The sequence below is a fragment of the Lonchura striata genome, chromosome 1 (genome assembly GCF_050655825.1).
Source record: "Lonchura striata isolate lonStrDom1 chromosome 1, ASM5065582v1, whole genome shotgun sequence".
Lineage (NCBI taxonomy): Eukaryota > Metazoa > Chordata > Aves > Passeriformes > Estrildidae > Lonchura > Lonchura striata.
Window position 1 is genome coordinate 192,902 of NC_140703.1, and position 27,086 is coordinate 219,987.

General features: G+C 43.5%; 1 pseudogene across 1 annotated transcript; it reads right to left on the reverse strand.

Moving 5' to 3' along the window:
* Nucleotides 1–1,166: 1,166 nt before the first annotated feature.
* Nucleotides 1,167–26,825, reverse strand: LOC144248601 (uncharacterized; annotated as a pseudogene). Its single transcript, XR_014955262.1, has 5 exons — nt 25,491–26,825; nt 25,277–25,396; nt 23,648–23,722; nt 5,801–23,535; nt 1,167–5,197 (listed from the first exon to the last, which is right to left on the reverse strand). The product of XR_014955262.1 is annotated as an uncharacterized LOC144248601 (transcript).
* Between the last annotated feature and the right edge of the window lie 261 nt (nt 26,826–27,086).

Consider the following 27,086-nt stretch of genomic DNA (forward strand, 5'->3'; position numbering starts at 1 on the left):
GCTCGTGGAGCCATTCTGGCTGTTTTTGATGAAATTGGTGGGACTTTGATGCTTTTTGATTTTGCTTTTTTTTTTTTTTTTTTTTTGTGGTGTAATAGTCTTTTAGAAGAATTTGGATGATTTTAAAAGTATTTTTGTTATACTTTTCATCTAATGTTGCTGGATTATTACAGATGTTTTGGAGCTTTATTTTTTTAAGTTTCATTTGGATGAATTTATGCTGGATGGTAGGACTGTGTTCTTATTTTTGGGGCAGTTGGTTGTAGATGTATTGTATGTTTTTCAAGTGAAGGTAAATCAAGGTTTGTATTTGGTTGTTAGAGGAATAGAGAAAAATGTTTTGGTGATGTTAACAGTGGTGTGTTTTTTTGGGGTTTTTGATTTATAGTAAGTCTGGTACGGTAGTGTTTAATGGTGGAGTTCTTTAAGGTATGATAGTTTATAGTTAATTCTTATTGGTTTTAGATTTGTGTGTAAGTTAGAGGAGGTTATTGAAGGGTAAGCGGGTGTTTTAGATGAGTTTTAGTGTTTCAGTTGATAGGGCATTTTTTGGATGGGAGTTAGAGTATTTTGAGTTGTTTGGTGTCGCTGGTGATGTATTGTTGAGGTGGTAAGGAGTATTTGTTGGGTTTTTTTAAAGAAGGTTTATTGTAGATAGTTTTAGATAGTTGTGGTGGGTTGCTTGATTGTTTTATGTTTTTTAGCCTTTTTGTAGTTATTTGAAATATGTTAGAGTTTTTTGGGTTTATTGAAATACTTGATTTTGAGGAAGTTCCTATTTAGAATGTATGAATTTTTTTGGCTTAAAATAAAAAATTTATATTCTAGTTATAGTGAGGATTATTTTTTTTTTCTTTTCTTACTGCTATATTTTGTGATATTTGTGTTAGGTAGTAGTAGGGATAGCTTTACTTTTATACGTTGAAACGAGGGTAGTGCATACTGGTGTTCATAAAGGTTTAATATTTTTATGGTTCTGATGTGTTAGGTTAACGAATTTATAACGTTTACAAGACTTTTTTTTGTTTTTATTTCAATACAGGCAGGGTTTTCTTAGTTTTCAGGATTTGTTTGGCATAGATTTTAGAGGTGTAATTGAGGGGATAGGACAGGGTGTCTCTGTTAATCTATTTGGCAATTTGGATACTGGGTAAATAAAATTAATATTTTGGTAGAATTTTTGCATTTCATTAGTTTATTTATTTATGGATTTGTGTGCCTGCAGCTGTAGTGTCTCTGCTGCAACTCTCAGTATCCATTCATGTTTGTGTGTGTTAGGCAGTCCACTCGTGTACCAGCGAGTCCCCCCTGCAAGCGGCCGCAGAGCCGCTCCTTCGCTCTCCTGGGAATTCGGGGAGCGGCACACGGCTCTACGACGAAGCCTTGATCTTTGTCACTAGAAGGTGGCACCAGGGAGCCTCAGGAGCGGCCGAGGAGTTGCTGTAAGTGGGGGAACTACTAGTGAGGGGGACCAGGGTCCACTCGAGTTTTGGGAACGCCACCTCACCTCGCCTGCTCTTCAGCCAGGCAGACCCTGCCAGGAGGGCGTGGGCGAAGCGTGCGGCCCGAGGAGCCCGGCGTTCTCAGGAGAATAATGGTGAGCAGCAGAATTGCTGAGTTGTGGCTGCTGTGCGGCTGAGATCGTACAGTGATGTTTGGTGTTCTCGATTGTAGCTGAGCACGGGACCACAGCCCGGTGACCATAGGACATTCCCCGCAGGCGAGGCAGCCTCCATTGGCACGCGACGTGGATTCTCATCCCCAGATGCCAGAGAGATAAGTGGAGGGCTAAGGCCCACAGTGGGGGTGAAAGTGGGGTGCTGGGAGGGCCTTATGAATGAGCTTTGGGAGTGGGGATGTGCAAGAAGCATCTCCTAAGGCCATCTAAAGGCAAAAAGTGTCTGTTTTGATCACAGTGCTGAGGTGCTCAGGGCAGAGCAGTTCTGGTGTGTGTCCTGTCACTTGTCTCTGGTGCACTCTGTGTTCTTTGGGTCTCTCGGTCCTTTCTTCTCCTCAAAAGCTCTCTCTCCCTGTCCTGTGTCATGGGTGTCTGCACGTATCTGTCCCACAACTGCTCTGCCCTGCTGCATAGCCTGTAATAGCACAAGTCCTGGGGACTTGAAATTTGTAATGCAGGGTGTAGTTGGGCTCTGGATTATATGGGGAGATTGACATAACATGTTTGGTGCTGTTAAGTTGTCCTGCAGCCATTTGACACTAGTCCTAACTTCCTTTCAGGTGCTGACAACTCCAATCAGTGGCAGAGAGCCCCAGTCCTGGGTGAGGGTGTTGCCATGATCAGGTCAGTCATTGTTTGCACTTGCAGGAGCAGCCTAAAGGGTGACCGTGTTACAGCAGTGTTCTTTGCCTTTATTTTTAGAAGGTCCAGGCAGATAGCAGCAGTCAAGGCCCATTGTGCTAGGTGAGCAGTGGACCAAAGCAGTTGTTTTTGCTCAGCTTTTAGTTTTTGGTGGAACTATAAGCATCCACTGTTGTTTGTGTGCTTTAGGGAATCCACTCAGAGTACTCATACCTCTGTCTCCACCTGGCTGATGGACCGGGTTTCATGCACGTGTGGTCTTGCCAGAAGCATTACAGGACCCTGTGACAGAGCCTTCCAATTTTGCATTTCAAGGTCCCCTCCTGGTAACCCACAGGAATGGGCAAGGAGTTGTGGTGAGGCAGGGAAGAGGAGCGAGGGTACACTTAAGTTGCAGCAGTGCCATGTCACCTTGTCTGCCCTTAACCTAGGTGTGCCTTGAGATGACGGTGTCAGAATCCAAGCACGCCTGAGGTGTGTGGCCCGATACTTCTCGGGAGACGGTGAGTAGCAGAATTGTCAGGTTCTGCCCCATGTGCTGTTAAGGTAGTGCACTGACATTTGGTTTTCTTTCTCTTGGCAGAGCAAGAGATAACAGCCTGGTGACAACTGGAACTTCCCAGACAGGCAGGAGGCCTCGTTCTGCACCTGATGGGGATTTGCATCCCCAGATATGTGCAAGATAAGTGGAGGGCTACCACCCACAGAGGGGATGGAAGAGAGGTGCCGGGTTGGGACTCCCCAGGAGGGGTTTTTGAGTCAGTTTTGGAGATGGGGATGTCCAAGAAGTGTCTCCTAAGGCCACCTAAAGGGAAAGTGTCTGTTTTGATCAAAGTGCTGAGGTGTGCAGGGCAGAGAAGTTCTGGTGTGTGTCCTGTCACTTGTCTCTGGTGCACTCTGTGTTCTTTGGGTCTCTCGGTCCTTTCTTCTCCTCAAAAGCTCTCTCTCCCTGTCCTGTGTCACGGGTGTCTGCACGTATTTGTCCCACAACTGCTCTGCCCTGCTGCATAGCCTGTAATAGCACAAGTCCTGGGGACTTGAAATTTGTTATGCAGGGTGTAGTTGGGCTCTGGATTATATGGGGAGATTGACATAATATGTTTGGTGCTGTTAAGTTGTCCTGCAGCCTTTTGACACTAGTCCTAACTTCCTTTCAGGTGCTGACAACTCCAATCAGTGGCAGAGAGCCCCAGTCCTGGGTGAGGGTTTTCCCATGATCAGGTCAGTCATTGTTTGCATTTGCAGGGGCAGCTTAAAGGGTGACCGTGTTACAGCTGTGTTCTTTGCCTTTATTTTTAGGAGCTCCAGGCAGTTAGCAGCAGTCAAGGCCAAGTGTGCCAGGTGAGCAGTGGACAAAAGCAGTTGTTCTTGCTCAGGTTTCAGGTTTTGGTGCAATTGTAAGCATCCATTGTTGTTTGTGTGCTTTAGGGAATCCACTCAGCGTATGCCAAGCCCTTGTCACCAACAGCTGATGGCCTGGATTTTCTGTGCTTGTGAGCTCTTGGGAAGTATTGCAGGACTCTGTGATGAAGCCTTGAAATTTTGTATTTCAAGATTGCATCAGGGTTGCCTTTGGCAATGGCTGAGAAGTTGCGGTGAGTCGCCGAGGTAGGGAGGGGGAGCCAAGGTCCACTCGTGTTTCAGCAATGCCGAGTCACTTTGTCTCTTCTTAACCCAGGCAGACCCTGCGATGACGGTGGCAGCCTCCGAGCCTGGCCAAAGTGTGTGACCCGAGCATTCTCTGGAGAATGGTGAGTAGCAGGATTGCTGGGTTTTGTCCATTGTGCAGCTAAGATCATGCAGTGATGTTTGGTGTTCTCGATTGTAGCTGAGCACGGGACCACAGCCCGGTGACCATAGGACATTCCCCGCAGGCGAGGCAGCCTCCATTGGCACGCGACATGGATTCTCATCCCCAGATGCCAGAGAGATAAGTGGAGGGCTAAGGCCCACAGAGGGGGTGAAAGCGGGGTGCTGGGAGGGCCTTTAGGATCAGCTTTGGGGGTGGGGATGTGCAAGAAGTGTCCCCTTAGGCCAGCTAAAGGGAAAGTGTCTGTTTTGATCACAGTGCTGAGGTGCTCAGGGCAGAGCAGTTGTGGTGTGTGTCCTGTCACTTGTCTCTGGTGCACTCTGTGTTCTTTGGGTCTCTCGGTCCTTTCTTCTCCTCAAAAGCTCTCTCTCCCTGTCCTGTGTCACGGGTGTCTGCACGTATTTGTTCCACAACTGCTCTGCCCTGCTGCATAGCCTGTAATAGCACAAGTCCTGGGGACTTGAAATTTGTAATGCAGGGTGTAGTTGGGCTCTAGATTGTATCAGGAGATTGACGTAACATGTTTGGTGATGCTTAGTTGTCCTCCTTCTGCCAGGCCCTGAAGGACTCCCCCTTCCCCCCCAGATCTTCATTGGGAAATCCCCCTGACCCCTGCGACCCCCCAAAACGATCCCCCAGGGATCCACCTTGAACTCTCTGGGACCCCCTGAATAGTCCCCAGGGATCCCTGAGAATCCCCAGTGGCCCCCAGGACACCCTGGGCCGCCTCCCCAGACCCGCTGGGGCCCCTCCCGGTGTGACAATTGAGAGACCCCCTCAAGCACTCCATGCCCCCCTTCCGGAATCCATCTGGGACCTCCAACCCCCAGAGTGGCACCCCTGGGACCCCCACATCCCTTCCCGCCCTCCCCGAGAACCCTCAGAGCCTTCCCATAGTGGCAATAAAGGCTCAAAGCAGTTACAGAACCACTTCTACTGTGTCCAGTACCTGCACTGGGAACACTGGGAGGGACACTGGGAAAATCAGGAGGGAAGCGGGAACATTGGGTAGCACACTGGGAGGGAACTGGGGCAGCTGGGAGGACTCGGGGACTCCTGGAAGCGATCTGCCATGGAAAAGGAGACAAAGGGAGCTGATGTCATCCCAGAGCCACAGGATATTCCATACTGAGACCCCGGGGCCACCCAGGACCACGGCAAGGGCAGCCAGGCCAAGAGCCAGGGGCAGCTTTGGTGTGGGAGGCATCTGGCATCCCATTCGGAATTTCAGGAGGCCCAGTGGTGGGCACAGGGCCATGAGCACAAACACCTGGGAAAGAAAACTCGCCAGTCCAGGTTCCTGATGTCAGTTTGTAGGGCTCCCTTGGGACTCTCAGGGCAGCACAAGTTTGAGGCGGGGACAGCTTTGGTCTGGGATACGTTCTTTGATATTTGGATTTTGTGAAGTCAGGGGCCAGCTGAGGGCCAGGGGCACCTGGGCACATACTCTGGCCCTTTTCCATGGGAAAGAAAACTCACCAGTCCTGGTTCCTGATGTCAATTTGCAAGTTGTACTTGGGATCTTCAAGGCAACTCCTCATCGACATGAGGGCAGCTTGGGTCCACAACACCTCCTTCTTCATTCAGATTTTCAGGGGGTGGCCCTTCTTTCGGGGCCCCTGGCTCTTGGACTCTGTTGCTGGCCCTATTCTCTGTGAAACACCGCTCACCCTCTACACTTCCTGATGTTGGTTTCGAGGAGGTGCTTGTCTCTTCCAGGGCAGGCAGAACTCTTGCTGGCAGCAGTTTTGCTCCAGGATTAATCCTGTGCCATTCAGAACGAAAAGATGTTGAAAGTCACTTGGGGCCACAGACCTCGTGACCTGACCTCTGCCCTTTTTCCCTGTAAAACCAACCTCACCCTCCCTGTGTGTTGATGTCTGTTCACTCAAGGCGTGCTGCTCTCCAAGGGCTGCGGGAGTTTCTGGTGTCGGCAGGTGTGGTCTGTGAGAAATCATTCGCTGTTTGCAATTTTGGAAGCGCAATTCCTGTTTGGCCAGGGGAAAGACTGTTAATTATCTTTGAAATGAAAATCTGGCACCCCATTGTTTAAGGGTCTGGCAAGGGGCTGTGTAGGGGAGGGAACACCCCACAGGACCTTTCTTCACCTCATCCCTCACTCCTAGGTGTAGCAGCTCCCTGCGTGAGCAGCTGCTTTCAGTGCAGCTACCTGGGCACACCTGCCAGGAGCTATGGTCGGAACACCCAGCAGGGACCAGGGAGCAGCCGGACCCACCCAGGCACGGAGCATCCCTTGGAGAAAATGCCAAGGGAAGAGCCCTCTTGCCAAGGGGCAGCACCTGAGCAGGCCGGGCAGCATGTGGGGTTCCACGGGAGAGCTTTCAACTTTCCCCTTTTATTATGTCAGTCCTCCCCTAGAACCCCCAGACCTTCCACAGCACTCCCAGAAAAAAGAGGGGTTATGGAGAGAAAAGGGGTTTCAAGTATGGGAAAAAGCTTCCTTTTCCGTCATTTCTTGCGTTCAAATAATGAGGAAACGCACTTCCCCTGCAATTTTAATGGTCTCATTTGAAAGAGTCCCTGCCTTTTCTATGCTGTTAGGGGTGCTAATTGACAGGGAATCCCCATATTCCATTTTTTTCCAGTTTAAATAGAGGGGGAAAACCTTGACAGTGTCGTTTATGGGTTTGAATTAAGAGTAACCATTTTTGTTGTCCTAAGGCTTAAATTGAGGGGGAAGCCCAGCTATCTCTCTTTCTTAAGGGTTTGGATTGAGGGGAAAATCCCTCTGTCTTCATCACTGGAGAGATTTAAAGTGAGGAAAGCCTCTCTTTTCCCAGTATTCAAGGGATTAAATGAAAGGGCAGAAGCCATTTATTTGCCACGGTATCCATTTCAGTGGAGGTAAATTCCCCATTTCCTCATTTTAAGGGATTCACTTGAAGGAGGCTCTTTTAAAATGATTTTTCAGCATTTAAAACTACCTTTCAGGGCACTTCTTTCTGTGCCCTAGGACTAAGTACCTCAGAGAAAGGCAAGCCTAGCACATACTTAACCTTTATGCTGCCCAGGAGCCTATTATTTTTCTTATTTATAATGTAGTTAGTCCTAATTAGTAACCCCAAGAAGAAGACTTAGACTGTTCATATAATTAGTATTTTTCTCCACCCTTAGTCTCATGTTGAGCACTACTTAGTAGTCACTGAGGAATAATTATGTAAGTTAACAGCAAATTACCCAACTTATCTAGATATGCTGCCTAAAAACAAAGTTTTATTTCTTACCAGTTTTTTTGCCCTTTTGCTCCAAGTAGTTGTAGAAAAAAGAGCTGTCATTTCCCTGAAGAGTTTCCTTCTATATCCAGCCCTTTATTCCCCTTGAATTCAAGCCAGAGGAGCCGAACAGCTGCAGCTGCTCTGAGGGCTTTTCTACTCGGTGGGGTTTGCCCCTTCCCTTTTCCTGGGTGCCCCGGGAATGAGCGGCGGGCCCAATCAGGGTATATTAACCCCAGCCTTTGCTAAGGGGCTTCATTCCCTCAGCCATTTCACACTAGTCCTAACTTCCTTTCAGATGCAGACAGTTCAAATCTGTGGCAGAGAGCCCCAGTCCTGGGTGAGGGTGCTGCCATGATCAGGTCAGTCATTGTTTGCATTTGCAGGGGAAGCCTAAAGGGTGACCGTGTTAGAGCAGTGTTCTTTGCCTTTATTTTTAGGAGGTCCAGGCAGATAGCAGCAGTCAAGGCCCTGTGTGCCAGGTGAGCAGTGGACAGAAGGAGTTGTTCTTGCTCAGGTTTCAGGTTTTGGTGCAATTGTAAGCATCCACTCTTGGTTACTTTGTTTTATTTTAGGCAGTCATCTTGCAAGATGTCTCTGGTCCGGATGTCTGGATGTCCAAGGCCAGGTGGGTGCAAGCGTAAGGTCTGGGTGGGTGTGCTTTTCAGGGCAGGGGGATGTTGTTTTCACAGTATCTCAGTGTGGGTTGTTTTGCTTTGTTTTTTTGCAGGTGCTGTCGCTGCCCTAGCTGTGTGAAGGAACAGAGGCGAGCGGGTGAGTTGGCATTTTGGCACAGTGACTCACAGGTGACCCTTATGCAGCAGCATGCTAAGTGTGTACCTTTTTGTTTTTCAGGTATCCTCCAGGCAGCTTGTGGAGTCAAATTAAGACTTCAGGTGAGCCGGGGCAGCGGTGTGTCGGAGTTTCGGGGATTCCTCTTTTCGTGGGCACTAGTTGCATTTTCTGTTTTGTCTTAGGTACCCTGAGGAGGAGCGTAGCTGAAGTTTGGAAACGGCAGCACCGAAGCTGATGCAGAGAACGTCTCGCCGTCCACATCCAACTGACATTGGATTCCATCCGGTTGTCTTGCAAAAGCCAAGTGCTGGGGCCAGTAGGTGGGAGATGGGGGGAAAACCTTTACTATCACAGGAGGCTATTTGATGTTAGCTTGGAGAATAGGCCCATAGTGGGACGGGCCCCTCGGGAGCAAAGGGAGAGGGTTTCTCCTCAGCCCCCCCAGAGTCTTCGCTGGGCAGGGCAGTTCCGATCCCTCTCTGGTTCTCGTGACGTTCGCATCGGCGGCCTTCTTTGACTCTTGACGTTGTCGTGGATCTTTTCACCATAGGAGCCCGCCTTCATGTCTGGAGCTATAGCTACAGTCACCCTGTAGTCATTTCTTCCTTCTCTAGGCCTACTGAGCTTCTTAGGCTTCCTCTTAAGTGCTTTGGCACTAACATCTTGAAAGGAGTTGCATGTCATCATCAAGTGCTACTGCCCTAGGGCTTTCTTTTCTTTGGCATCATCAGCCCATGGCTCATCTTGGGCTAGGAATCTTGGGTCCATAAGGTGAAATTGCCAGGCAGTTTCCACTTGTGTCCGTGTCACGTTGTCTGTGTCCGTGTCACGTTGTCTGTGTCATAGGCCTTTGTTACATCTCCATGCTTTAGCAACATCATTTTGTGCCGTATTGGCCATATTTTGCTCACGTACCTTCCCGGATATCAATTATTCTGGCATTTTTACATATTCACTTTTTGGGTCCGGACGATGTACACGAGATGTTCTCATCCATCTTCATTCTCAGTTTTGGTAGCCCTTCTCATGGACTTCCGTACGGAGCTTATTAGCCCCTCATCACCTGACCACAGTAGTTCCGTAGCATCTGCCTTCTCAAAGGATATAGGGCTCAAAAATTAGTCTTCTGGAGAATTATATCAAGTCCCCACTTATCTTGTATCTCTGTCAGCTTACGTTGTATGCACTTATGATGCACCTACCTGTGTCGGCTTCTATTGTATGTGCGTATGTTGCGCCTACCTATGTTAGCTTATGTTGTTTGTGCTTACACTGTATGTACCTACGTTGGCTTATGTTGTTTGTGCTTATACTGTACGTACCTACGTTGGCTTATGTTGTTTGCGCTTATACTGTACGTACCTACGTTGGCTTATGTTGTTTGTGCTTATACTGTATGTACCTACGTTGGCTTATGTTGTATGCACCTCTGTTGTGGCAATTATGATCGGAGCTGCCTTGCCCGGGCAAGTAGTCACGCTCAGGTAGAGCAGTTATAAAGCTTTGCCGTTCATCTGTTCTCTACGGGGTTTGGGGTACAACACTGATGGGCCCAGAGTTGGTATAGCTCCTAGCTCTCAGATAGTCAGTCACTGACCGCCTCCCCTTGTCTCGTAGGTCCCCGGGTCCCTACAGAATTTCCTGGAATCTACCATTTGACATGGAGGTCCTGCGGTCAGAAGAAGCGTTTAAGCATATTCTTCAGTGCAGCGTTTCACGTAAGGGTGGCAGCCAGCGTGTCAGCAGAAGAATGTGTGAGAGTGTGACTGTCTGTGTCTGTCTGTGAGAGTTTGTGTGTGCTTGTGTCTGCAGCTGTGTGTGTGTGTGGAGCAGATACAACCTTGTGTGTATGGCCTTTGCCTTTCAGGGGGGGTTTTCATCAGGCAGGAGGATTTTTTGGGAGTCTCCGGAGCGAGTTGCCGTGAATGTGAGTTTGTGCGTAACGCGAAGGGGGCGTGCACGTCGGCGGAGCGTTTTGCGCCGTTTTTGTTCCGGGTGCGTCATAACAATAAAAGCGTTGTGGACTTTTCTGAAATGGAGACACGGTTATATTGTGTCAATATGTATTTGGCTTGTAGTACATTATATTGTTCTGTCTTTGCAGTTGTTCCTATCTTTTGATGTATTTTGCTGTATGTAAATTGGACTTGTACTTTTGTGCCTAGGTATGATGTATTCTTTGTTGTATTTGTCTCTGTACTTGCATTTGTATGCATTGTTTCCCTGTGTATTGCTGAAGTTTAAGGGAATAAAGATTAATCAGCCCTAATAATGATGCCTCTTACCCTCTGCCCTGCCCACCATTCATCTCCTGTCTTTCTTTGGTGTGGTTGAGTCCTATCATTTTCACCCTTTTTCTCCTTTTGCCTCTTACTTTCCTCTTTAGTCTATTCCTCACTTTATCCTTCCATGTGTAACTCTTTGTCTCTGGCTGTGTTTTCCTTTGTTTCCATTTCTAACACATCTCTATGTTTCTCTAACCCTATTTCCTTCTCACCCTATTTTCTTCCATTCCTCTACATGTATTTCCCCATGTCTCTTTGTCTGTCTCTTTCAATCTAGGTTTCACTATGTTTTCTTCTTTTTTTTTTCTTTGTCAGCCTTTGTCTTTCTAACACTTGCTATCATTGTCTTTGTCTCTGACCCTTTTTCCTTTTCTGTCCAACTTTAACTTTTTTGTCTAACTCTCTATTTCTTTCTCTCTTGAACCCTACCTTGTGTTCAGTCTCTCCATTTGTTTTCCTGTAGGTTTTCAGCTCTATTTCTTCTTTTTCTTGTCTCTCTATTTGCTTTTCTCTTTCATTTCAAGTGCTTCCTTTTCTGTTTGTCTTTCACTCTTTTTCTCTTTACCCCACCTTTCTTTCCTCTTTCTCTGCCTTTCTCTTTCCAATCTGACTTTTTTGGTTTTTCTTTTTATCTCTGACTCTTATTTTTCTTGCTCTGTTTTCTTCTTACTCTCTCCTCTTCATTTTTTTTTTCTCACTCTCTCCTCTTTCTTCTCACTCTCTCCTCTTTCTTCTCACTCTCTCCTCTTTCTTCTCACTCTCTCCTCTTTCTTCTCACTCTCTCCTCTTTCTTCTCCTTCTTCCTCCCTTCTCTTTTTCTTCCTCTTACTCTCTCCTCCTCTCTCCTCTTCTTCTTCCTCTTAGGCTAAATACTTGTATCAGACATTTTAAACAGGTCTTTTATACAGAAGTGAATACATTAAAAGAGAAAGGAAAAGAAAATAACTGGTAATATATTTCAAAAGTCAAACCAGTATTTAATTTCTGCATCAAGTATTGCAATCAAAGACACCTAAAAGTTTCACCTTTCCATAAAATCAAGGTTTTAGTTAGTGAGATGGTGGTTTACTTATTTAGGTGGTTGTTTTTTGTCCTTCCAACAGCTTGTATTTTTAACTGTTCAGTCCATCAGCAGACAGACACCCTGTCCATCTTAACATAGGCTAAGATGGCCATAAAAATAGTGCAGGTGATGACATTGGTTAGCAACCTTTTCTTCTTCATCATCATCATCTCACATTAACAAAGAGAGACGAAAGGCACAAGGAATTCAAATTATTAGCTTTGAGAACTGAAATAAAAATCTTCTTTCCACAATTAGCCTACATATAGTGGCATTAGAAATACCACTTTAAGTTCTGAAAGTACTGGAAGGAATTTATACCCAAAGGATCCTAATTCTTTGGTAAGTCAAAGCTGCCATTTGTACCTGTGAACAGTATCACTTGGAGAAAATGCAACACTTAGGAAGAGTTTTAATTGTTTTTTTCATTACTTGACTCTGTCATTTTTTTCTGAAGTTTTTACAGCTTCTTGCATTCAAATGAAGGAAGATTAAGGCTGGATGGTTAAGGTTGTAATGCAGCATTTCAAAGTAATATTAGTGAAGATGTACTAGAAACTGCATTGCTTAGAAACCTATTATTTCAATAATCCTTTCTCAGAACTTCACAAAGGTCCTTTTATTGTGTCTCTGATAAATAAAATGTGATTTCTATTTAGAAAGAATTAAGGTAGTGAAGACTAACTGGAGAAGAACATGCAACCTTATAGATACTGAGGCAAAAAATAAAGCAAAATGGTTAGTTGCTGGTTCCAACTGGTATTTTTAAGTCTGTACGGCTAAGCATCTCTATCTTATATTTGTGATCTTTCTGCAATTTTGTATTTATGGGGTTTATGCCTGTTCAGAGTAATTAGTGTTGTTTACATTAGAACAAATACTGAAATACAAAAAATGAAAAGTTATTGGCAAATGGGATACAGAGTAGCAAATCTGGAAATTAGACGCTGCTGATATTTATCTGTAATGAAATTTGGCATAGGACCAGCAATAGCCAGAAGTAGGTAGAATATCCTGTGATACAGCATCTGAAATTCATCAAAACCCCCCTCCAAATTACCTTCAGTATTGTAAAAGTTTCCATTCTTTTTATTATTTGTACTTTATTAGAGGCATCTTGTCAGTACTACTTTTTCTTAGCCTTATCCGGAGATGCTTTCTTATGTCTGACTCCTGAAAGCCTCTGTGCAGAACCAGAGTTCTGCAGAGCTTTTTCCCCTGTATTCCTTCCCTTTTCTGTCTTCCCAAAAGCTTTTGGGATTTTGGCTTTTACACCATAATTTACTTAATTGCCTTTTCGTGTCAGATAATTCTTATGCATATAACATCTCATTTTTAACTACCTGCTTGGTATTGCTACAACATCAAAGAATTTATAAAATTATTCTTTGTTCTCTTATTAGATTTTTTGCTTTGTCCTTACAGAATCTTCTCTGATAAATAGAAGTGGTAGTGCTTTTTATTTACCGCCTTAATTTCCTGCAGTAAAAAAACACTCTATGTTCATTAATCATTCAACGACAAAGGATATTCTGTATTGGAGCCAAAATTGTATACATTTCTAAGCAACTACAGCATTTTGCTTTATTTTCTTAAATCTGTTTCAGAGCTTTGATCAAATTGCACTCTCCAATTGTTTTCCAAAGGGTGTAATAAGAGAAAAAAAATAACCATTTTTATAACGAAATTTCAAGCAAATAAAATCCTTAAAGGAAATTTGATTCTGTAAATGAGGACTAGGAAGAGGAAGGTCATAAGAAGTTACATCATCGGAGTTTAACCATCCCCTTAGCACACTGATCTAAAACAGGAAAAGCGTATGAAAAACTGCAGAGGTGTCTTCTGAGAAGGTATATGCACATTTCACATACTTCTTGTTCTGTATCTTTCTTCTAAACAGTGATTAAAGCAGCTCCCAGTACAGATCTGTAACAAATTCATGAGCAAATCTGATAAAACGTGTCTTTGAGTAAACTGTGAACCTAACCTGACAACTAAGATAAATAGTTTGTCAGTTGATCTAACCACACCATTCTTTTCTCCTGTATCTGGTTTCTTTTCTTCAGAATTAACCCAGTACTTTCTCCCCCATCGTGCTTTACAAACAACCTCCCTATCTGCTTTTTGTGCCCTATGAAGCCAAGAGGAGCAGTGATGCACAGGAACACTGAAACTCCAATGTCTGGTCAACTAAATCTGGATGATGCTCTTTAGGAGCAGCAGAATGATTTTTCTAACTGCAGAAACTGTTATAATACCACTTATTTAAACTTGATTTCCTGTTCACTTGTGAATTGATTATTTGACCTTAAATTGTTATGGTTTTTTTGACCATAAAGCCAGTTCTGATTTGCTGAGTTGATGCAGTAGAAAATACTTATATTTACATTGTCCAGCTGTTCGCAGGTAAAGTTGCATGATTCAATAGCCACTGGACATGCTGAGTTCTGACTGGCGTGTTAAAATTTTTCTAATATGTGGGAACTCAAAATGTCTCTCAGACATTTTTAGAGGTTCCAGGCCTTGGTCAGAGGCATTCTAGACCCTGGCAGACAGCTGAAAAACAGCTGTGATTTTGAGTTTGAGCCATGGAATGAATTGCCAACTTTGGAGGTGGAACAAGCAATCACAAAAGGTTAGATAGTATAGTAAAAGTAGTTACAAAGTAGAGGGGAAATTTTTTTAGTATTGTACAGGGGGGTTTTCACTTTGTAGGTGGGGGTCAGAAGTTCTAAGATGGAGGAAAGTGGGCTGATCCTGTTCTTCCTCCTTCTTTTTCCTTACCTCCATGTTCTTGGTGATGTTGGCACTGACAGATCGGTTTAGAGTAGAAAAACACTTGGCAACGTAGGTAGTAGGTATTGGGGAATAATTGTAAACATGTTATACGTAATATATCTTATAAAAGATAGCAGCAGCCCTGGGCGGAGAGGGAGACGAAGAAGACAGCAGATCGAGAGGATGTCAGGGGGTGTGTGTGCCTCTACCCAGGCCGCTGATCAAACAGCCGCAGTCCAAGAACATAATCTGTTAGATAACTAGCGATAAACTGCCTTGAGACCGAACAGCTAAAGCCTGCGGAGTTTTTCTTTGGAAGCACGGGTTGGAGGAGGAATTTCACCACCACATGAGACCCCAGAGCAAGGCCGGGGTTCTCACAGTAATAAAGATGCACCCTTTGTTTATCCACCTTTGTCATTTATACATCCAGCTGTGAAGCTCTCCAGCTTTGCAGTGCTGTTTACTAGGACAATTGAATACCATAACTTCCCAAATTTTGTGTACGTGACCAATCAATATGCAGATTTTATAGCCATAATTTCACACACAGATAATTTGTTAATCGGGCTGCACGCTAAGCTGAGGAAAGCAACACAGCAAATAGTTTTTGCTTTTTTGATAGTTTCTGCCATGTTGAGCTCCCATTCTGTCCATTGGTAATGATTGTACCTCTCATGGGAGGAAATCTGACGGACAAACATACAAAACAATCCACTATTTGGCATAGAGGGAACTAACAACAATAACAGAAGTTTAATATTTTGCTTTCTTTGTCACCTAAGGGTGTGAAAGGTATTCTAGTTCATTGAGTTTATATTCTGCCGCTGATCTTTAGCTGAGGGACACAAAGATATATGTGTTATGCGTGTTTGCATATTTATGTGTTTATATATGCATGTAGATATAGACATATAAAAACACATAAATACACACAGGTGGGGGTGTATGTATATGTATGTATTTATATATATATATATGCCTGAGGTCATATGTGTGTGGGATTCAGTTTGTGTTCTGTTAAACCCAGCCCTCTGTGTGTGTGTGTTTGCACCTCGTCCACAGGAGCTGGTTACAGTGCTGGCTATTGAACTGTTGTTGTTTTCAAGCTGTAATTTATTTGGTAATGATATACAATGTTTCACAGTGATAAGGAGTCAATAATGAATATGTTATGCTTTAACATCATAAAGACATCCTTAGGAAAAAGTCCCTGTCTTTCTCCAACAGTGATCCATATGGTGTGCTACTAAAAGGAGAAGATCTCTGAGTGAACAAATGTGAAATAATACAGACTTAATCTTTATTGCTCTTTTCCTATCAAGATAGCCTTTGTTGTCTGGCCTATGAAGACACTGCAAGACTACTCACTCATACAGCATTGTTTTATTGTTCACTTTTATTTTCTCTAAAGCAGACCGGGGTTGTTTTTTTCTTTTTCCTTTGCATATGTCTTAAGAAGTTGACCTTTAGCTTTACTAATGCAATTAATAGTTTTTGCTTCCTATCTCCTATAAATGATGTTGGTGAAATAGGTCACCTGATTTCATGTTCTAGTAGGTACAGTCAGAGAAAATTCTGGATATGTAAATTATCATATTTAATTAGCATTATTTCTATCCTCTTTATTACACATTTTGCAATACTATTGATTGTTGGACCTAGAGTATCTTTTGTCCTCAAGCCACACACCTAGAAGTCACCTAAATCTTCATTTTTTCTGAGGATAATTCAGCTTGGAATAATTTTTTTAAATCTAGATTAAGAGTAAATAATTTAAATGGAAGTTTTGACAGGACCACACGTATAAGGTTTTGAAGTATTTCAAGACTACGAAAAATTGCTACCCTGTCATCTGACTTTTTAGTCTTTATCTAAGACATAAACCACATGTTTGTTTGATGTTTGATTTTTTGTCCTAAAAGGAGTAGGTGCTTTATCAATAGACTTTATTTTAATCAATACTGCCTCGATTATTCCCTACATGAATCCAATTTTTATTTCTACTGTCTAGAGTGGGAAAATATGAGAAAGAGTTCCCCACATCAAATCCATCTGCATCATCTCAGAGGCTGCCTTCAGTAGCTTAAACATGACTAAACCCCTCCCACTGTTACACTGGAAAGAGTCTTGATGACTCAAAACTTTAAAAAAACCTTGTCGTTTTCACTCCATTTAAATGTGTCACTTTTAATAGCAAAACAAGTAGAGAAATTCCAATGTGAACTCATTTTAGAGCAATGACCAAGTATTATGAATATTTGACTGTATTTAATCTTTCAGCTCCTTTTCTTATTGCATCCTTAACCCTACTCCTGAAGGGACTTGGATTTAAATACAGTAGAATTTCCAGTGTTGAGCAAATCTCTGGTTTCATACCTGAAGATCTCCTTAGTTCAAAAATCCACTTTGTAATTAATTTTATTTATGCTGTGCAACTCTGCTTTCCCAGATATTAAAAAGCATATTGGCAAAGAATATGACATTATTTCTTGAATAAAATGACAGGAAGTAATGCAGCAAGATTTTCTGCCTTGAGAGTCACCTGACTTCTCCATTCAGTGACTTTATATTCCTATTCAGGGATTATTATACCTAAGAATCCAGAGTATAGCCAAGAGAATAGTAATAGAGAAGTTCTAACTGTAATGCTGATTTTCTACTGTTTGTTACTATTTCCTCACCCATAAAAGGCACTTGTAATTAATTTTCTGTTCCCTAGGACCACCTGTAGAAGTAAACTTCACTATTGGTGATGAGATTTAAACACGAAGAAAAAAAGCTGGGTAAGTATGAAGTTGTTAAACTCGCTGTCACGAGACTGTATTGTTGAAGACTGTTACAGGGATGATGGGAGTCTGGGATAAGTTTAGCTATGAAAACTTAGTTCCATTTCATCAAGGAGGCTTAAAAGAAGACCCAAATTGGGTTGTTTTTTTTTGCTGTTGTTGTTGGGTTTTTTTTGGTTTTTTTTTTTTTTAAACTGAATATTTTTGGAAAAAATATGAAGTAGTTATCTCTGACATTTCTATTGACAGGTGGCCAAGACATGTCTGGGGAATCGTAATGATTCAACATCTCGTTTGGAAGCAGCAGAAACAGAGACAAGCTTTCAGGTATTCTCTTCCAGAGTAATTTTTGGGGTTTTACTAAAAGGTCTCATGAGATTCAGTTACTTAAAGTAGACTTACACATTCTTCACCAAGTTCTGTCTCAAAAGAGAAGACTACTTAATTCAGACTTTGACTGTGTCTGATTGTAATTGATCTGTTCAAAATTATTTCTGGCTGGTAACAATTTGCAAACTATTAAATATTTAGAAAGCTGGTAGTCAAATTACTTAATTTGACAGTGTCATGTGTATAGCCCTGGAAGCAGGAGTAAGGAGAGTTTTCCAAAATAATTAAATATTAAATACCTATGTGGTTGTTTATATATATATATATAATATGCAGTGATATGAAGCTGTATGTAGCATCAGACTTGTATGGTTTTGCACTTAGAGATCAGGACCCTTTTCTAGGGACAATTCCAATTTTAACAGACTTTTTTATTTCTGTTTATGTATATATGTATTCTATACACCATATTTTTACCTTTACAGAAGTTTCGCAGCCCTCCATGGACTAAACCTGAAGATGAAAAATCACCTGAAGAAAAAGAGAAAAAATACAAAGAATCAGTTAGTACACCAGAATAAAAACTCTAAATGCTACTAACCTACATTGAAAAATGCCAATCACTTCCATTTTCATGTTCTGCTAGCACAAAGGCATGAAATGTCCCAGGTTTCTAAAGCATGCATTTTTCACTATTTTATGAATGTCTGTAAATTAGTCTATAACAGACCAGTTAGTACCTTCCAGCAATAATCCAAAATTGATGTTTGAAGAAGTGCTTTGTAATGCAGTCCAGTTTTTGAACTCTTGTTCTACCTTATCAGTAATTGTATACTATAAATTACCCATTTCGTAAACAACAGTCATTCTCAAGTATATTTCTCACTGTTTTATTTCATGTAATTTTGTGGCAGATTAGTTCTAATATTAAGAGGCAGTCAATGTGGAGGGGGGAAGATATCTGTGTAACCATATTTGAAGTACAATCCTTAAGTGCAACTGCAAAAAGACAACTGTGTGTGTGGGGGGTCCATGTATGCTTACCTTTTAGTAATTCCATCTCAAATCTAATTACTTACACAATAAAATATGCTTATTTTCTTCTTTCTTTCCTCAGTGCTATCTTAACTAGTTCATTTTTGAACACTGAAAAGCTGACAGAATTGGATTTTAAGGGATGGAGATGGAGAGAATCATTACTTTAAGGATTCAAGCAAAAAAAATGTGCAGGTGGTACTGAGTTACAGTGTCATAGCTTGGATGGCAGCTGTGGGAAGTCGGTTTCATCCCTTGTGTTTGTGCTGATCTCGACGGGATGGAATACACTTCCAAGAGGAAAGCCCTGTTTGGTCCACTACAGTTGGCCTTTGATCCCTCCATCGGGGAGGACTGATTGGAATCAGCTCTGTCACTCATGGATTCTTTCAGTTTCTCCTTAGTCACACTATGACAAGAAAGCAGAAAAGAAAGGGAGAAGAGAGAATGTTTTTCTTTTTTGGGTGCATGTCATTATTGGTCTAATTTAAGAATTCATATGCCATATCTTTTTGAGATGCACATCTTTCAGGAATGGTTGGAATAGTAAACTGCCTGATGCAATGCTATCTATCCCTAGCAAGAATTGTCTTAAGCATTTGTAACTTGTAAACTTCCACCTTGGTCTTAATGCACACCTCAGCACATTTTCAACTAGATTTGAAGTAGTTATAATAATTTACTTTGTCTTGCTTTGTATCAGTTTAAAAGCAAATAGACAAATCTTTAACTTAGTGATGCTCTGTCTTCAGTTTTAGCATTTAAGACTTTACCTCTCCTTCAACAGTCTCCTTCAATACCTCCTTGTCCTTGCTGGTGTGAAAAATGCATATTTTATGATTGGCTTTTCGCAAAGGCTATAATGAATATTCTATGTGTAATGTTAGAACGTTATGCTGTGTTAATTCACTTAAGTAGTGTGTTAAATACAGTTTTAGGTTCTAACCTAATGTTAAAATAGAGACTATGTATGTGGGGAAGTTTTTTTTTAGGAATGAGATACTTACTTCAAAGAACACCTAAATCTTCCAAAGCAGAGGAATTTATGGCTTTTATCAGAAGAAGTTAATTTCTTCAGGCCTTACTCAGACTCAAAGATGCCAGGGGATTAAAGGAAACAATTAACATACAACAAACAGAGTTTCTTGTTTAAAATAGAATGCATTCGTAACCATAAAAGATATATAAATATGCAACAAGTATATTAGTTTAAGGGTGATTCCTTTATTCACAAGTCATGCTTTTCGTAACTTAATGTCCGAGAACATCCGGACGTCCGTAATTCTTTACTTTTTTTATTGTCTTGTAATTGTCCTAACTCTAAACTTTAGTACTCTAGTGATATTATTATTTTTATAACCATTTTATTATTATTAAACTTTTAAACTTTTAAAAACCAAGTGATTAGCGTTTTTCACACTGGTATGAGTAATCTTTCACCCTGACATTTTGTATGTGCTCCTCTACTCAAAGATAGATAGTTGCAGTTTCTCTGCCTTTTTTAAAACTAAAAAACCTCATGAGCTGACCAAATGATGACAAAGTACAGCTTAAGACTATCCATGTTAAGAGCCAAAAGACACGAAATCGTGGCTATGAAATTAATCAGGTAAGAGATATGTGGCTCTTTGCATTTGATCCTAAATCTTGCTGAAGACAGTCTGCTTTCTTTCAAAATTTTCAGTGGGCAAGACACTTGTGGTTTTGTCATATCTACAGCTGGCATTAATTTCTAGTGATGCTAAAAGCAGCATTTCTTTGCATGTGACAGACCTTAACTGAGAAGGTCACTGGAACTCTGTTTCAGTCACCTGTCAAGAAAGGATCTGCACTGCGCAGTGGTTGAAGCCCTCCAGCAGGACGAAAGCCAACGAGCACAATGCTTCCTGTAGCTTTAGAAAGAAGCCTTTGTCAGCAGGATCCCCTTCATCAGGCAGCCTGGAGTAGATACTATCCACAGGGCTCCTTGGCTGCCTTGGTCACGGGTTCTTGCCTACAGGCTTTGGACTTGCTCGTGGCTGTTCTTCAAACACGGCTCCTCACGTGGAATCCACTTCTTGGTGCAGAGGGCAATCCCTCCATCTCCCCTTCCTCCCCTGTATCTTCTGACCAGGCTGGAGCTCTCAGTAGTGACACTGCAGTCATGGGATTCAGCCCACCACATCCCAGAGATGCAAAAGGCCGTAACTTTCCTGCAGCACAGCGGCTTCCAGCTCCTCCTGTTTCTTGCCCGTGCTGCAGGTGTTGATGGAAGGCGCCTCAGCCTGCCTGTCAGCCGTGTCACCTTCCCAGAGGAACACCCCTTTTCTTCCTTTCTCACAATTTTCTGGTGTTTTCCCGCCAGCTTTTATTCCCTTGGCTTTCCTGACAAAGCCAACCCTAGACTTGCCTTGGCCTCTTACCACTCCCTGGCACTTCACTGCCTTGCATGCCCATCTCCCGCCTTGGATAAATGAGGTTTTTGTTTTAAATTGGTAACTATTTTTATATTAAGAGTTAATAATGTAAGGGCTTTTTAATTATATGGATTATTTGTAATGTTTTTTATTGGTATATTAAGTAAGTAGGTAAAAAATGGATTTTTTTGAGAAGTGCTAGATAAATACAAAGTATTTAAACTTGAAACTTTAGTGAAAGTTACTTAAATGTTTGTTTTAGGTTGGTTAATTGGTAAAGTGATATAATTAAAAGTAAATAAAGTAAATAGAGTAGAAGTATAATATTTGATAGAATTTTATACTTTGAAAGTTATTAAATAAGATTTTTATAATATTGATTTTTATATTTATAAAGAAACCTAAAGTTTATATATTTTGGTGGGTGCAGTACAAGACGTCAGGTGTAAGTTGCAATTCTTGCATAATCTACATTTGTATTTACATAGTGTAATTTATCTGTGTATTTACATTGGTGTTTTGTGGAGTGGTGAGTGTGTTTTTTGTGTGATCTGGTTTTATGTTCCTTATTGAAATTTACTTGGGTTTTTGTACTTGTTGAGATATAAGTAAACTTTATGTTTTGATATAAGAAATAAGTATTGTTAAGTTTTGTTTTATAAAATTGTATAGACTTGCAAGATAATGGTATAAGTTGTTATAATTTTTCAGTTATAAGCATGAAGAAATATAAGAATAAAATAATATATGTAGTAAAGAAGAAATTGATAATAATTAGGAATTACTTAGATAATATCTATAATTAGTAACATAGGTGAAATTATATCATTAGTAAGTATTAAAAGATGGTACATTATTTTAGAGTTTTTAACAATTGATAAATGTTAAATTAGTAGTAAGTTAAATAATTATGTGTGGATAATGATTTTTTAAGTTTAAAATAATAAGTTTATTTGTTATATTGATAAAGTTAAATTGTTAAGTTAAAATTATTTGAATTTTATTTTTGACGTAGAAAATATTTGGGTTTCCTGTTAATTATTTTATTTAGGTAGATATAGGGTTAGGTTATAGTTTAAATTTTAATTGGTGTATGTTACTTAATATATTTTTATATAATGTTTTTAAAAATAGTAGTTAAGAGTAAAAATGTTAGGATTAAAGATGAATCACATTATTTAATAATTGGATTTTTTAGAAGTGTTTTTAGAATATATTTGAATATAGTAAACTTTTTTTTAAAGATTTGAAAGTGGTTATGGACAGGATTGTGAGTTTGGATTTGGATATTGAGAGTGTGAAGGTGGAGGAAATGTATGAGAGAGCGATTACTTAGTGTGAAACTTAGAAAAAGAAATTAATGTTGTAGTTGAGTTTTATATTGAAGTGATTTTGTAATAATAACTGAGGAAAGTGATCAGATTAACAGTTTGGAGGAGGTTTTTAATGAAATATATTTTTTTTAGTCTTGAAAAATATTTAAAACTATGAGATAAATTTAGGTTAAATTATAGAGTTAGTGTAGAGATTAGTTAGAGAGTTAACTTGTTTTAAGAGCTGTAAAAGTAGAGAAAAAAAAAGTAGGAATTAGAAATTTTATGTAAGAGTAGAGATTGTAATGAAGAACAGAATTTTTGATGAAATTGATGATACAATACACTGTATTTTTTTTACTTCTGAATAGGCGTTTGGTAGTGTTTTCTTTTAGTTGTTTTAATTTGAGTTGTTTTATTTTTTTTAAGAATATTAACCATATACTGTATAGTTTAGAGAAGTGATTTTTAATAAAACTTAGGATAGGTTATATTAAATAACATTTAAATTTAGATTGAATGAATTTTGATAGTAAGGAATAATAAACTTAATTTTAATAGATAAAAAGAAACTTAATGTATTTATTTAAATGTATTGACATTTAATTTTGTTTGATTTTATTAACACTTAACATATTGAATGTTGTTATTTATAAATATTGAAGGTATTTTAAGTCTTTTGGTTTTGGAGACATTTTAGCTTGTTGAGTTAAGATTATTACTTATATCTTTACAGGGTGGTTTTATTTATTGGGAAATATGTTTCTCAGTAATAGATTTTTATTTATGTTACATTTTAAATGGTACTAATTTGTGTAGTGGGTTTTGTTAAATGTAGGATATTGATTAGATTGTTTTATATTTTTTGTGGGCTTGGACAAATATTTATCTATACAGTTAGGCTTTTCTATATTTGAAGTAAGTTTTGATGGGGTTTTTTTTTAAGAGTTATTGATTTAGAATTTTAAGAATATTTGGTGTTTGGAATAAATAAAATCGGGGGTTTTTTGGATACGGTCGAGCTGTATTTTTAGTGTTAGCAAGGACTAGTTTTGGTACGTTATTTTGATTTTTTTTGTTTGCTTACGGGGAGGGTCTCCTGTTAGATGTGGAAGCCTGAGACTGGCACAAGGACTTTTTATCTAATGCTTGATGAGTCTGTTTTATGGGGAGGAGGTGTTATTTTAAGTTTTATAAAATACACTGAGAATTAGTTAAAATCATGGAAGAAACATTATGGTAATTAAAGGGTGCTACGTTTGAAGAGCTATAAATCTTTTTAAATACCTGCTTGATGTAAGGTGAGCTTAATCTCCTTTTTCTGCCCCAGAAAGCATCGGGCACGTCCACATCGATGGCACCACCTCTGCCTACTGCTCCTGCTCCACCTGACCAAAAGCAAGAGCAAAAGTTGGTTGGGCTTTAAGAACTTGCAATAACTTTGAAGCAAAATAAATCCCATTTTCCCCTGTGTTTTTTCCTTTCAGGTGCTGCACTCACCTCTGCAGACACGCACCGAGCTCTCGCTGCAGGAACCCGTCAGGCCTCGGTGGCTGTGAGTTCATGTTCTTCTCCCTGGGGAAGAGGAGAAGAATGTGATTAAATAAGTAAATAAATAAATAAATAAATAAATAATTGCTGAGGAATTGCAGAAATGTTTTCTGGAGCCTTTCCCCTTCGGTGCCCCTGTGCTGTGTGGGACACGGGCAGAGGAGCCTCGGGCTGGAAAGGGGCAGGAGAAAGGCAAAGGGACCCCCCGGTGTCCCCAGGGCACCGTGGGGACAGAACGGACACTGCGCGGGCACGGGGAGGCGAGGAGTGACAGTCTGGGCCAAAATCCCAGCTCACCCCAGGGAAATTAGTGAGGGACATTTTGGAGGGGAAAGCTGAGGTCACGAGTTCACCCAGCCCGGCCACGTTGTGTTTGCACAAAGAGGCACCAGAGGTGAAGGTCAATCCTGAGCCAACCCTGCTCAACCTCTAAGTCCCAGAATAAATCCTACAAGCTGCCCACTGAGGGACTAAAAATACATAAAAGAGAACCAAGAGCATTCCGAGAGCAAACCAGAAGGTTCCTGGGAATCCCGTTGCAGTGATGTCACAGCCTTTTTGACAGAGCTGTAAGATTTTTATTTCAATGCTGCGTTTCTCTCCTGGGATCATTCACTCCGTGGGCTGTGGGGATTTTTTGGGTTTGAACTCCCTCACAGTGGCCCTGACACTGCTCAGAAGCTGGAGGAAGAGCAGAGCCAGTGCTCCTGGCAGGGGCAGGGAGTTTTCCCCCAGAGCAGATCCAGCAGCTGCCCTCCAGCCCGGCCAGGAGGGATCTGCTTTGGCTCCTGCAGGGACAGAACGTGTTCAGGTGCTCCAGGTGACATTCCAGCAGCCTCATCTCCCATCCCTGTTCCTGCCCCTCCTGCTCTCAGCTCCTGCCCCACCAGCTGTGCCAAGGGAATTTGTCCCACCAGCAGCAGGGGAAGGACAAGAGCTCCCACCCTGGCACTTGGATTGTCCCGCTGGGGGATGCTGCCTGCTGGGATTTAGATCATTCCATACATTTGGCTGCTGAAATTTCCCAGCCCAGGGGCTTTAGCACAAAGATTGTTCTTTGTATGGTGCCTGGATTTGGGGTTCAGTATCAGCTTTGCTAGTTCAGATGAATTATACCCACAGCCCCAGGTTCCCTGCTGAATTCCTGCTGGAATAACCTGACAGTGCCTCGTGGAGATTGGAAACTCCCATGCAGAGCTGCCACTTTAGCACCAGCTGTGTCAGGAACCAGCAGAGGTTCCAGGGAAGCTCAGTGGGATCAGGACAAGGACAGGTCTCTATTCCACAGAACTTGCTATTTAAAACCCTCATCCCCCAGCCCCAGGGATGTGTCTGGGGTCACTTGACAGAGTTCCCTGGAATTCAACTGATTTCACTCCCCGGAGCTCAGGCTCCAGTTGATGTTTTAAAGCAGGACAAGGCAGTGGCTGGATGAGCTCCCGGCCTGTGCTGAGGCAGAACATCTCTCCTGCAGAAGCTCAGCTCCTTTCAGAGCCTCGGCAGTGGCCTCTGCATGTCCTTTCCCCTCAGGAAAGGGATGCACATCCCTGCCTGCAGCACATCTCCAGTGGGACCCACCTGTGAGAGTTTTCCATCCCTTCTGCACCTCCAGCTGGCTCCCTGGAAATCTCCAAACGTAATTGCACTCCAACCTCTGATTTCAAGGCATCTCCAAGGCTCTTGCTTGGCATTTAGTACCTGTGAAGGAAGATTGCCTTGGCTCAAATGCTGCTGGTGAATGATAGCCTCCGGCTGGAAAAGAGGGAGGAGATTTGGGGTGGCTGGAACATACCTGGCAGCTGTGTGGGAGGTCAGAAACAGGGATTGCTGTCAGAGCCCCTCTGCAAACGGCCGTGCCTCCATTCCCAGGTAATGCCAGCCGTTCCCTGGGGTCCCTGTGGGCTGTCGGTGGCGTCTGTCCGGGCTGAAGCATCCCTGCGTGCCTGTGGGGAGCAGCCCCTGGCCGAGGAGCCGCGGGCAGCCCTTCAGCCGTGTCCGTGCCAGCGCTGTCCCGTGCGCCGGTGCCCGTGCCGGGACGTGCGCTCGGCACGCTGCGAGCCACGGGCAGGGCACGGCAGCTCCCGCCCCGCAGAGCCAAGGACAGGAGGTGCTCTCTGCCCTTCGGAGCTCCGGCTCCTCCAGCCCCGCACCGGGCACAGCCGGAGCGGGAGCAGCGGCCCCGGCGGAGCGGCCGCTCCCGGCCGCGGCGCCGCAGCCCCGCTCGTCCGGCGGGGCTCCCCCGGGGATGCGGACACGGGGCGGGGGAGGCGGGCGCTGCTGCTCGCAGGGGAGCGCGGTGGCCACGGGGCTACCGGGGCGGGGGGGCTCGGCATCCCGCGGGGGCTGCGGGGCGGCTCCGTGTCCGCCCGCGGGGCCGGAGGCGGCGCTGCGGGAGCGGCGGTGCCGATGGGGTCCCGGCCCCGACGCAGCCCCGGCTCCCCGCGGCCACAGCGAGAACGGGACCCGAGCCCCGGCGGGACCCGAGCCCCGCGCCGGCCGCAGCTGGAGCGGCGGCGCCCGTCCCGGAGCGGCTCCTCCCGGCCGCGGCGCTACCGGTCCCGATCCCAGCCCCGATCCCGCCTCGACCCCCCGGCCCCGGCACCCCCTCCCTGCCCGCCGAGGAAGGAGCGGCTCCGCCCGGCTCCCCCAGCAGACACCGGCGGGACCAGAACCCGAATCCCGATCCCGATCTCAGCTGAGCGCCTCGGACGCCGCGCAGGCCGGGAGCTGCCCCGATCCGATCCCCGCACGGAGCTCCGAGCGCCGGTCCCGCCGCAGTCCGTCCGAGCATCCACACAGAACACGGGGCGGGCGCGGAGCCGCCGCCATTTACGGGCGGGGGGCGGGGCCGGGGGCGGGGCCAGCACAGGTGCGCGCACAGGTGCGCGGGGCCCCAGCGCGCCTGCGCGGGGCGGGGCCGCGGGTATTTAAACCGCGGGGCGAGCCCGGCGGAGCCATTTGGTGCTGGGCGCTCGGAGCGGGAGGTTGCGGCCGGTCGGGCTCTATATCTCTTTTTCTTTTGCTTTTGTTGCGCGTTTCTTTTCTTTTGTATTTTTTTTTCTCTATGCCTCTCTTATCGACCCTCCCTTCCTCCCCTCCCCCACCCCCTACACCCTCCCCCCCCCCAAACCCCCCCCCCTCCCTCTCCCCCCTAGCCCTCCCCTCCCTCCCTCCCGGGCGGGCCCCCCTACTCTCCTTTCCTTGTCCTCCCTCTCTATTCCCCTACTCACCCCTACGCTACCCTGTTCCTCCATCCTTTCCCTGTTCCTTCTCTCCCCAGCCGGGCTCCCCCGTGCCCCCTCTCCCTGCTCCCCCCCACGCGCTCCCGGTTCCTCCTGCCGCCTTTCCGTGATACCTTTCCCCCTCCACATATTCCGCCTCCTTCCCC